The sequence below is a fragment of the Mastigoproctus giganteus genome, chromosome 1 (genome assembly GCF_048544385.1).
Source record: "Mastigoproctus giganteus isolate SK-2022 chromosome 1, ASM4854438v1, whole genome shotgun sequence".
NCBI classification, from domain to species: domain Eukaryota; kingdom Metazoa; phylum Arthropoda; class Arachnida; order Uropygi; family Thelyphonidae; genus Mastigoproctus; species Mastigoproctus giganteus.
In genome coordinates, this window is record NC_143575.1 from 25635572 (window position 1) to 25647675 (window position 12104).

Sequence of the window (12104 nt, forward strand, 5' to 3'; positions counted from 1 at the left end):
ATCTGTGCGACAAGGACTGACGAGCTGGCCTAGCTCCTTCTACCTGATACTTTCCTCGCACTGATTGGACGATATATTCCTGTGCGTAACTTCATTAACTGTTTTAAATCAGTGCCAAAGGGGGGGGGAGGACCACGGAACAATTGTCTCCCCTTTGGCGCTGGTTTTAAATTGAGAACAGATCGTCCAGTCACTGCTGCGAGGAAAGTCATCGGATAGGAGCTACGCAGCTCTTCACTCCTTGTCGCACAGATCCACGGGTAAGCACCATAACCTGAATTTAACCTTTCTTTGATATGTTGAGTACTTTAGAATGATAATAAAGACAGCTTTAAAAAAGAAAATAATCATCAGTTTTTTTATGGATCTTGGCATGTTATAGAACCAATCTCGGATTCAATTAGTATGGAGCGGTGACATTTTCTGACGTCATATTTTGTGTAGGGGTCTCTCTGTTTTGCACAAAAATGAGAGGTGGGCAAAATTAGACAAAAGTCTCCTGGTGTCGTATATAGGAAGGCCGCAAACATTTATTAAATAATTGTAGGTGAAATTATATTCAAATATTGTAAAACTAAGGTAAGCGTAATTTTTTAACGCTTGTAATATTTTCACAAAATAAATTAAAATTTAATAATAAAATGAATAAAAGATGAATGAATCTCATTAGTGTAAATTACATAAATTTTAAATATCTGATGATGGGGACAGTAGATTTTGTCAAAAGATGGATTGACAGGATTTGGATTTTGTTGTGGGTGTAATGAGGGATAGGGATCAGGATATAAGGCTACCGTTCTTAATTGCGTTTATTATATTCACTTTAACATCCATTTTCCTATGGGCAGGAACCTCCTTCATTTTACCCAAAATGCGGATCATCGTCATCCAACTCATTTTCCCTACCTTCTTTCAAAATGAGAATCGAATTGTTTTTAAATGTTTCTTTTTTTGCAAATCAGTGTTGGGGCATCTGTTCTTTCTTCACCTTCAATTTCTTCCGTCGGAGGCCTAACATTAGGAGCTGTCCTGAAAATAAAAAATTATAATCAAAGGGATGAATATTTTTAATTAATAAATTCATAGGACACGGAAAACCGATTTACTGAATTGTTCGAAATTTCACTTACTCTGTGCATTAAACATAAAAGAAATTAGGAACGCCATCTTCTTGTAGTACGTGTAAGTTTTCCATGTTCGTTCTGATCCTGACTTAGTTTGCTTCCGGTTAGCTAATTTTCGAGCGAACGAGTTTCTTAAATCATTCTTTTTTTTTTTTTTTTTTTTTTGTAAATATTTTGGAGAGTATTCAATGTTGCCAACCAAATCTCCAAACCTTTCTCTACAGAGTAATGAGGTAGAAACGAAAAAGTTTAAACGTGCAAAACCGCAAAAAAAAAAAAAGCAAGCACGATGAATAAAAAATAACCCTGTACCTAACTGATGAAACATATATAAATGCAGCATTCAGTAGACTTAGAGCTAGAAACTATAATTATTATTACTTTTTTCTGTCAGAAAAAAGTAATAATGATTATATATCGGTTTTTCAGTCAGACTAGTGCCGCCATCTGACGCTTAAAATTTCAACTAGTCTGTGTTCTGGGGAAAGGCACTTGCGTATAACGGAAGTAGAAAGAGTGTATGGCCAACTTTCTTTAACAGTGAACAACGAGTTCCTTAAATAGCAATCTTTCATCCACCCTACACACTTGCTGTCCATCGATTACAACAGCAACTGAAAACACGTACACAGTCACAAAATAATAACGGAGAATTCACTCCCTAGAGTGGAGGGGGTGAATTCGACGTTGCCTGCCAACACTAAAAAATCGGTTGTACTGAATAAGCCAGCTATGGTCATATATGCAACTGATTTCTGAGAGGGATAAATACAGTAAATATTTTACTACGCGACATCTCGAAAAATGTTCTAGCATAAAATTGCTAAAATGCTTCGCCTTATAGCAAAATGCATTTTCACTATCTGTTTAAAGAACATTGCAAAAATAAATAATTGGCGTTATCATTAAAGGCTCAGACCATACCAATCGAGGTATGACACTTTTAACTTAAAATCTCTTCTATCAAAATTTAATAGTTTGAAACCGTAAATCTTAAATCTAATTATTTGGTCTTCAAAATACTAGACTGTCCCATTAGCTGGAGTCCGTCAGGCACACTTCTAATATGTAAGCTGATATTTATCAAGACATTTTAAACTATGCTCATATTTCCTCCGACTTCCAGGAAGAAATAACAGCAGTTGGCTTTGACTGGAAGAAGCACAGATGGTCTTCTGTGTAGATTCATGGCTACTGACTTAAACACACCAAAACACCCTAAGTGATTTCTCTCTGACACTTCTCCCGTGCAACTGCTTCCCTTTTCAATAACTATGAAACGTGCTCCTTGGTAATATCTTCATATCTCTGCAATAAAAGCAACAGCTACAGTAGAAAAAAAAACATTCAAAGCTTTGACCAGCGAACAGATGTCTTCAACTTAAAAGAAATCATCACTACAAATACTGCGGTAAAGGACTAATTCAAGGATTACAGAAATTTCTTGAATTAAAAAAAAAAAAAAAAAATTGACGCCATCCCCCATGGGAGTGATGTGAAGAGTACGCTGTATTAAACTGGAGAATCACAAGCTATATATCAATTTCCACGTGCACTTTTAAGTAAATATACAGTAGCATTATTCTCACATAATAGTGTATAAAATATATTGTTATAAAATATACTACCAACCTTGAGGACAGTATAGTAGTTATAATCTCCGTCCTCTCACACCGGGTGAAAAGGGTCTGAGTTTGAATAACATCCATACGTAGCTGAGTTTGAATAACATCCATGAATACACTACGTAGCTGAGTAAATCATTGTAATTTTTTCCTCTAGAAATACGAGTTTTTCGTCTAGCAAATACAATCCAATTACAGATGCAATATACTAAAGCCTCACTGTTTGTGCTTTGGCGCTTAACACACATACATGTCCAAGCATATCAGCAAATGCAATCAGTACGAGAGGCGGTCAGTAAGTATTTACCAACTAGAAATATTTGAATTAGAAATTTGAAACTTGGCTGGCAATATTATCTTTCTCTAGCAATATCACCTTATGGAGTTACATTTTTTTCAATCTGTGGATAATCTCTTTCAGATCTCTTGAATGGAACTCCTCGTGAGCAGAAAACCAGGCTTCTACTTCATTAATTACCTCCTCATCAGTCTAAAAGTTGCGGCCCCATAATAATTTTTTGATTTTAGGGAATAGGAAGAAGTCTGAAGGTCGGGGGAATATTGGGGGAGTGATACAGATTTTCAAAGCCTTTTTTAACATTATTATGTTAAAAAAGCCCAGCTGCAGATGGATACACTGAAGCCATGAAGCTATGCTCCAGATTGTAAACTATTTCCAGATAACCTATTACATCTAAATGTTATTATTAGCCTAAAAACTAAAAACATCTAAAAACTAAATAATAAACAGTAATGTGTAAAAAATAAACGACCCGCGTGTTTCCCTTCTTCACCTAGAAACGATGCAGTTGATCTTTAAATTACCCGAAGATGTCAGCCTCGATAACCTGTGGAGGCAACTTAATTCAGTAATGAACAACTCTCTGGCTAAAAGTAAACTTCCAACAACCAAGTTTAAATCTTTTCTTGTAATCTGAATATATGTTCTACTTCTGGTACCATAACAGTGAAAATTTTACCTTCGTTTATTTTATCCCCATCTCTCATAGCCTTATAGACATCAATGAGATCCCTCTCTAAGATGCCTTGTTGCCAAGTTCACATATTCGAAGTTTCTCTTCGCATGGGTGCCCTTTTTCAGATCTCAATAAGGAGGATGCTGGTCTTTGGACATTTTCAAGAAGCTCAATTTCTTTTTTATAGATACGATCTCCATACTTGGACACAGTATTCCAAATGCAGTCTTACACTTGCCTTACACAGCGGGATTATGACCTTTTTTCTATACCCCATGTGTAAGACCTTGTATTCTGCTGCACAAAAACATAGCTGCTACTTTTCTGACCATCTTCGAAACTTATCCAAGTCGTCCTGAAGAAGCGTTGCTTGGGACAGATCATTAATCACTCTCCCAATCTTCACATCATCTGAAAATTTTGACATCACGCCCTGTATCCCTTTGTTGACGTAATTTATGAAAATTAGAAACAACGGTGGTGCCAGAACCGATCCTTTGAGAAGATCTCACTTCTAACGTTAGACCAATCTAAAGAGCAACCATCAATTAATCCTCTGTCTGCTGCCCTTTAACTACCCTGTGATCCGCCTTAGAATCTTAACCATTATTCCAACGTATTCCAGCCTATACAGTAAACTCCTATGAGTGACGTAATTAAAGGATCTGTCAAAAATCCTAACAAACAAGGAGGAAATTGTTTCCTACACACAGCTCATGATTAACTGCCAAAATAGCTAACCAGATCAGCGAAACATGATTTTTCCTTAACAAAACCGTGTGTATATATCCTTCCGAATTCCATTTCTGTCGAAATGTTCCTGTATTGGTCTCTGTCGTCATTGATTGCCTCCATGATTTTCCGTACTACTTAAGTCATACTGGCTGGTCTGCACTTACCCACACTTCATTCTTAGAACCCCTTTATGTGCTGGCGATACATTGACACTTTTCCAATCCAGAGGAATTTCTCCCAAGTCAATGATGCTCTCATTATTAACCTTAATGGTTTAATGCACTTTTTCCCGGCCTCCCTCAAAATTAATATATACCATAAATTCCCGAAACCTTAGGTGCCTTAAGCTCGACAGTTTTCTTAATAAACAATCATCTGTAATTTCAGTATCGCTAATTTCATACTGCTTAGCCTCATTCGCACGGCCTCTCCTCACCATGAAGTTCCCATCTAATTTGTTTTCTTCTTCCTATTCACATACAAGGGAAACTCCTTTTATCCGTTCTTTGCTCTCTTAGACAGTGATTTCTTATACTCATACTTCGACGACCTAAACCTTTCTGTGGTGATATTACAGATCTTTATCAACTAGAAGTTGATAAAGACCTCAGTACTTTTTATCGCTTTATAACCCTTTCATACCATCTTTTTCTGCTCTGTTTGGCTGACCAACTCTGTATTCATCTATTTCGCTGTCCTCTTCATGCCATGCTATCTTAATGGTATTTCTGCATTTGGCTTCTATGACCATTGCTTTAGAAATGTTGCATAGTTTAAATGTTCACCAGTCACTCTTAGATCTGCCCAGTTGATAGAAGCTAGGCAGCATCTTAAACTATCATAGTCCCTTTACTAAAATTAAACCCCATACCTTGACCGTTAACAACAGCAACGTCTTCGTCCTCCAAATAAAGTTGGTTGGTTATGTAGTTTTTAATGGTATTGACAGCTAATGGAGCAAGCTAAATTAAAAATCGATATTTTTAATTTAGTTTGTTGTGGTAACCTATAAACTGGTTACCACAACAAAAGAAGTAAATATATATCAAAAAATATAAAAACGCAAATTAAAATACATGTGTGTATGAAATAACTGTAAAAAATTTAAAAATGTCAGACATATCTCTGTCATCTAAAACCAGGCTGCATGTAAGCGGTTCAGCCAGACTATTAAAAGCCATAAAACATAAATGCTGTGCATTTGTAAAATAATTTCGCTGTTTTCATAAACGGGAGATCGTCCATTCTCAGCAGAAAGGAGTGTCAGATGACCGTGTCCTATGCGGAACCCACCAAGAACAACTTTCTGTGTTTGGACTCTACAAACGCTGGATTGTCATTACTTGATTATAGGCTTAATTTCGTTCAGTTTAATTTTGGCTGTGTCTATACCAACCAAATATCTTGCCACTGGGTGTATAGTTTATTACATATTACTTGCCTAGTCTGTATATGGGATTGACAGACAATAGTTATTCAAGAGGATTGCTGATAGCGATATCAGCTAGTTTGTTTCCTTTGATCCCGATGTGGCTCGAGAACCAGAAGAAGTGGATGTCAAATTCAAGTTCAAAAAGAGAATAAAGCATCTACTGAATCCAGGTCAGAACTGGATGAGAATTATATCTTACTAATGGTCAAGCCTGCAACACGCTACACAAATCACTGTATATTATAAAGCTTTAGTAATGACTAACTTGTATATGATCTAGTGCTAGTTCTATTACACGCAACTCTGCTGTATACGAACTGCTCTCTGGTGGAATTTGGTTGAATACCATTTTGTGTTCTATTCTTCCTAATACATTATATATACCAAAGTGAAACCCATCGTCCCCGCTGATCAACCGCTAACTCTGACACTATCTTGAAATCTTCTGTCTGATCAACGATCGCCAATATTGATTCCATCAGCAGCTGAATCCCATATACGATTCTGACTTCGGGCCATTAATGTAGACGGGCAAGAAGTCAAAATAATGTGCTCGATGTGCTGCAAAGAGTTAATGGTAGCCTTTCTCCAGATCTTGGAGAAGTTACCATTTGGAAACTGAACATGGCAGGGTAGAAGGAATTGCCTTGGTGACAGGGCAACCTCATGGCTTAAAAACTGATATCCACGTGTTGATCGTCGATACGGATTTCAATTTAAAAGGGTATTGCAAGCAAAACTGCTTTCGTCGAAAATGAAAGAGATGGTGCCCTCGGAATCTTAGCATAGTTGGTAGAAATGAACTGCGGATGGAAATGAACTGCGCTTGAATCCCGAGAATGATACGAGGAATCTTTATGAGCCCTTTTCACAATGTGGCTGAGTTAGTCGGACTCTGTGGATGATCTAACCACAGAAGTGCGCGCTATCTCTATATTAGAAGCATAAACCGAGGAACAGTAATCTATAGAATCTACATTTCTAACGTCCTTCTCCACCTATATTAAAACCATAATCTAGTTTAGAACGAAGGGCTCGGTAGAGACAAAGTAGGACACATCGATCACCACTCCACAAAGTTGAGGAAAGGGCATCAAGGATGGTAATTCCTTTGGTATAATTCTGGGTCAGGATGAAGATTCCGTTTGCGACAAAAGGGGACATAGTCCGCCTTCCGAGACAAAAATCAGAAAGCAATAGTCAATTAGTCCAAAGTGCAAAATGATTAACGGCTTTTTACAGCTGTCTTTCAGTGACTCTCATGCACGAAAGTCAAAATATATCCAATTAACAACTGCATGATCGCTTCCTGATAATGGTTCCTGTATTGTGACCCTACGATGTGATTTTGTTCGTGGATAATGATCAAGTTTACCCATAGTATTTTCTCTAACATGCTAATGAAAATAATCATCTAGTTCTACTTCAAAATTTTTTTTCTCCCAATGATAACTTTCACACCCACTTAATCCAATCAATAAGGGACAAACTGAAGGCGCTTCACAGTCTTCTAGTCTGTTCCATATCCAACTCTAATTTTACCTTTGCATCCAATAACTTCACACCACACAGGGCTTTACCAGATTCAGAACTTGTGTATGCTAGCATATAAAATATGCTGGAAAGCATAAGTTCGAAATCTGGGAGAGATTTCGTCTCATCCAAACTGCTTTTGATAAAAAAAAAAAAAAAAAACATGACCACCATTTCCATCTTATCTATTCTTCGTAATACATTATACATACCAAAGTGAAACCCATCGTCACCGCTGATCAACCGCTAACTCTGACACTATCTTGAAATCTTCTGTCTGATCAACGATCGCCAATATTGATTCCATCAGTGTCGATCCACTGGAGATATTCTGGCTTATATTGCTTATCTTCATACAAATTCGATGGGAGAAGATTGGTTAAGCCCAGCAGTTTCTCTTGACATTTTCAAGGCTTTTAATAGTGTTCGGTATAAAGGTCCAAACAGAAAGAAAATATATAAATAAAAATAATATAAAAGCAAACAAAATTGATAAAAGTGTAAATATTTTTAGTATGTGTGATTAATAACTAAAATATTTCTTTAATGTCAGGGCTGTTTAAAAAGTAGTGCCAGCGCTCCTGTGTACATGTCATCATACGTAGGAATCAGAATGGTACGGTTGTTTTGAACTATGTTTACGTTGTTCTGAATGACAAAGAAAAAAATCGAAAAAGAAAAAAAAAAGAAATTCAGGCAAGAACCTGAGAATGTGAAAGTGATTCTCATCGTTGTATTTGACTTGGATTGGGTCATTCCACCTCGTGCTGTTTCACAAGTTAACAGTGTAAGCTGCGTATCATATCACCACAAGAGAAGTATTTGCACCCAGCAAAAACGATTCCATTTCCATCACATCTTCGCACTCTTCAACAAAAGATTAGCTATTTGAAATCAGACGCCCCCTGCATATTTGAGATCGACTTCACCCGGAAATTACTTTGAGAGAATATAACAATCAAATACTTATAAATAAAGCTCTGTTTTTGTAACTCCCTGTTTCCACTACTTTTTAAACAACCCTCATATGAAATAAACCTCTTTGTTCTTTCTGCTCTCAAAGGATTGTTCTTTTAATTTGTCTGATACTAACAAACTCTTTCTTTCTTTTCAATAAATTTTATTTGAGACTATTTTGAAAATCGCGACCTACATATAAATCGCAATTTCCAGTTTACGCATCAGTGTTCTAGAACATGATTCGTCAAATTTCAGAATTAATATTCTAATAAGAGAAATGTAAAGCACATGTATGCGACATAAGAATTTACTTAGGAAATATGTTCATACAATTACGGAAAATAAAATCCAAATATTTCATCGGGATGTTCTGCTTAAGGAGACAAGTCAATCAAGAATAAGTTATGAAACAGCTGCCATATTCCTAGAAATACGAGTTCACTGTTGAGTAAGCACAACCGCTACACTGTGCACTTACGAACGTCCCGGATTACAAAGCCAAAAGCAACAGAGAAATACAGGTACTGTGTAAAAAAGTAAAATTAACTTTTTAATATTATTTGGCACTTAAAAAATTGGTACCGCTGTGTTGTAATATTTTGTTTGGGAGAGCAAACAATTGCTTAAGTTATTATTAAAGAGGAATCAGAGACGTTTGATTTTGTAGAAGTCTTTCAGGTAAGAGTGATGACGTAAGCATCGTTATGGTGATAGATGATAGGTAAAGAGATGTATAAGGCAGAAACATCCTTTATACTCGTTTATGGTACATAAATATATACTTTGCATATGTGATTAGAGCACGTTACTTCGACTTTATAATTTATAAATAAAAAGTATTAAAGAGTAAAGTCTTAAACAACGTGATAATTAACAAGAAATATTTATAAAAACAAATACTGGTGTCTATATTCTTGCATCTCAAATAGCTTTGATTGCTGAAGTTTTCACTGAATATATCAGCACTTCTTTTCGATGCAGTACAAGTTGTACAAAGGTTGAACTAAGGTACAAGTTTGTACTAAGGGTGAACCTATAAGGAACCCCATCTTGGGTCACAAGTGGGTCCACTGTGCAGTCTTCGAAATATATTTTCTGTCTACAAGCCATGTATATTCCTTAGCTGGATCTACTGTTTGTGGGATGAAAATCCCGAACTTCGTCAGTAAATAAATATGTAACCCTCGTGTGTGACCGACTCTCAGTCGAGATGCGGAAATAATTCACATTTACACAACCAGTGCACTATCCGTTGCCCTACCTACAAACACAAGGTACCACTTGTCAACAGAACAGGAAACAGCGGCCACGATTACATATGTATACATTCCGTTGGTTGTGACGTAGTAGAATTTCATGGAAATGCCTGTATTTAATTGGAAGAAGGGGATTGTGGTGTGTTAATAAGCACCAAAGCAACGAATGCTACTCGTGTCTGTAATCCCTCATATTACGGTCGGTTTGTCTCTGTGCTGAAAAGTAAACGCCAAGCGTTTGGAGATAAAATCATGTCCCTCCACCTCGGCCGGGACCGATTAATTAGGTCACATTGTTTAACTGGAAAAATAAATTTATTCTTTCATAATCAGTAAAATTATTAAAATTAAAATACACATAAGTTAAATAAAAAATCGAAAGATTTATTACCTTATCATGTGATTTTTGATTAAAGGAATTTTGAGAATGCCAAATATACGAATAACGTCAACTAAAATCGAAAATTCAGTAGAAAAGTAGCCCAATACACGATTGTCCAAAATAAAAATTGATAGGTATCCACGTTTAAAGCCTAATTTATTTCTCCATCCTTCCACTAGATGTCACTACCGCACTTTCAGGTGTGCTGCTCAACATCGATGCATTATAAAATTACCGTTACTAACTGCTAATATGCGATTTGTAAAGATACTCTAATCCACGTGGGATAAGAAATGAAGAAAGTGTTATACCATGATGCTAGTTTTTGGGTTTCAGGATTACTATTACCTTGCTTGCGCAGACAGATCGAACTTTCTAGTAACTGGCCGTCATTTCTTCGTGTGTAGGCACCGATTGGGGCACAGTTCAACATCCTTTGGCTGCGATTTTTATCGTGGTCTCTTCATGAACAATGTCTGATACAGCTATCAGTTCAGCCTATTTTTCGTCCTTGTCTTTAGGTGAAAACAAAGAAAACAGGCAAGATTATTTTCTCCTACCCATTGTGGGACTCACTAGAACACTTTCCCAGTGTTTGAAGGTCACTGCCAACACCTGACCAAATGGGTGGCATCTCTTCACAGACTAGAAACTACGTTTTCTCAATCTGTCTGTGTATTTTATACCTTTTTCTCTACAAGCATTAATATTTCGAAAGAATTCTAATTTACTTGCAAGATGGCACCGGATACTGTCCCTTAATGAAATGATGTTTCTTGAAAGCAACATCTCATGACTTTGAACTGTCTCAAGACTTCGCCTTACCTGCTCGCTCTCATTTGCCTTGGATTGAACAAAATTCCATTGTTAATCCACACAGCCATGATTGATAACAAATACATTACACGTCCGGTTCCTGTTTTTTTAAGGTTTCAGCATTTTTTTCCCTTCCAATCCTCTCTTCCAAAAGAGGTTTGGAAGGACACCTCAATCAGATCTCCCTGTAGGTGTTCTCTAGTTTCCAGACGCTACAATTTGCAGAATTGAACCTTCCTTAGAAAGAGCATCCTTTTGCTTCCCTAACCAATTTTGTTGATTTTCTCTGCATACGTTCGAATAGATCTGCGTCCTTCATTAAATGAGGACTCCAGACCTGTATGCAGTACTCAAGATGTGACCTGACTACAATGGGATAATTACCTCTTTATTCTGCTGGAAAAATTCCGGTATATCATTGACAAAACCCCGTGAACTCTAAGCAGTGCAGACAGGCTGTCTTGGCAGCCTGTCTGCACTGCTTAGAGTAGTTCGTACATCACTGCACAATTACCTCCAGGTCTTTTTAATTTTAATTGCCACATCTGTAGCTCATTTTGTGTAATCTGTGCAGATTACATTTTACCACTTCTTACCTCATCTGCGTAATCTTGTTGCAGTAGTGACTAATGTGAATAACTACCCTGCCAACCTTCGTATCATCTGCAAACTTAGATATTAAGCCTGATATGCCTTGATGTTTATCGCGCACCAGCGACTAAGGCTATATTGCGCCATAATAATGTGTGTAAATTACGTGTGTCCTGTGGTGGATTTTCTATTTTCTGGACGAAGCAACCCGATTTCCGGAAGAAAAACCATTCTACCTTCGCCTGAGACCGACTAACTCAGTCACGTTGTCAAAAAAATCCCCATAAAAGTTCTTCGCGTCATTGACGGGATTCGAACTCAGGTCTTTTACACTCGGTGTGGGGAGGACGTGATTATACTAACTGTGCTACTAGGGCAACTTGAGCAGGTGCGTCGACAGTTAATCCATTCATATCAGACCAATGTGATTCCACCCCTTCCTTCTACTGTTTATATAAGTAAAGAAGCCTTTGCATTCTTTGCAAGACACTTTTCAAAATCTGCCTTAGGTTGCTTAATGTCCTTTGTGACTAAAAGATTAAAAGAAGTTTTTGATTTATAACAATAAAAACTAGTGTATGCTGACTGGTCGGAAATGATAGATGGTGGCACAGGAAACACAAGTTTTTACTGCACGCAAAGGTCTCAAAGTGTATTTGTTTGTGTAGGACAA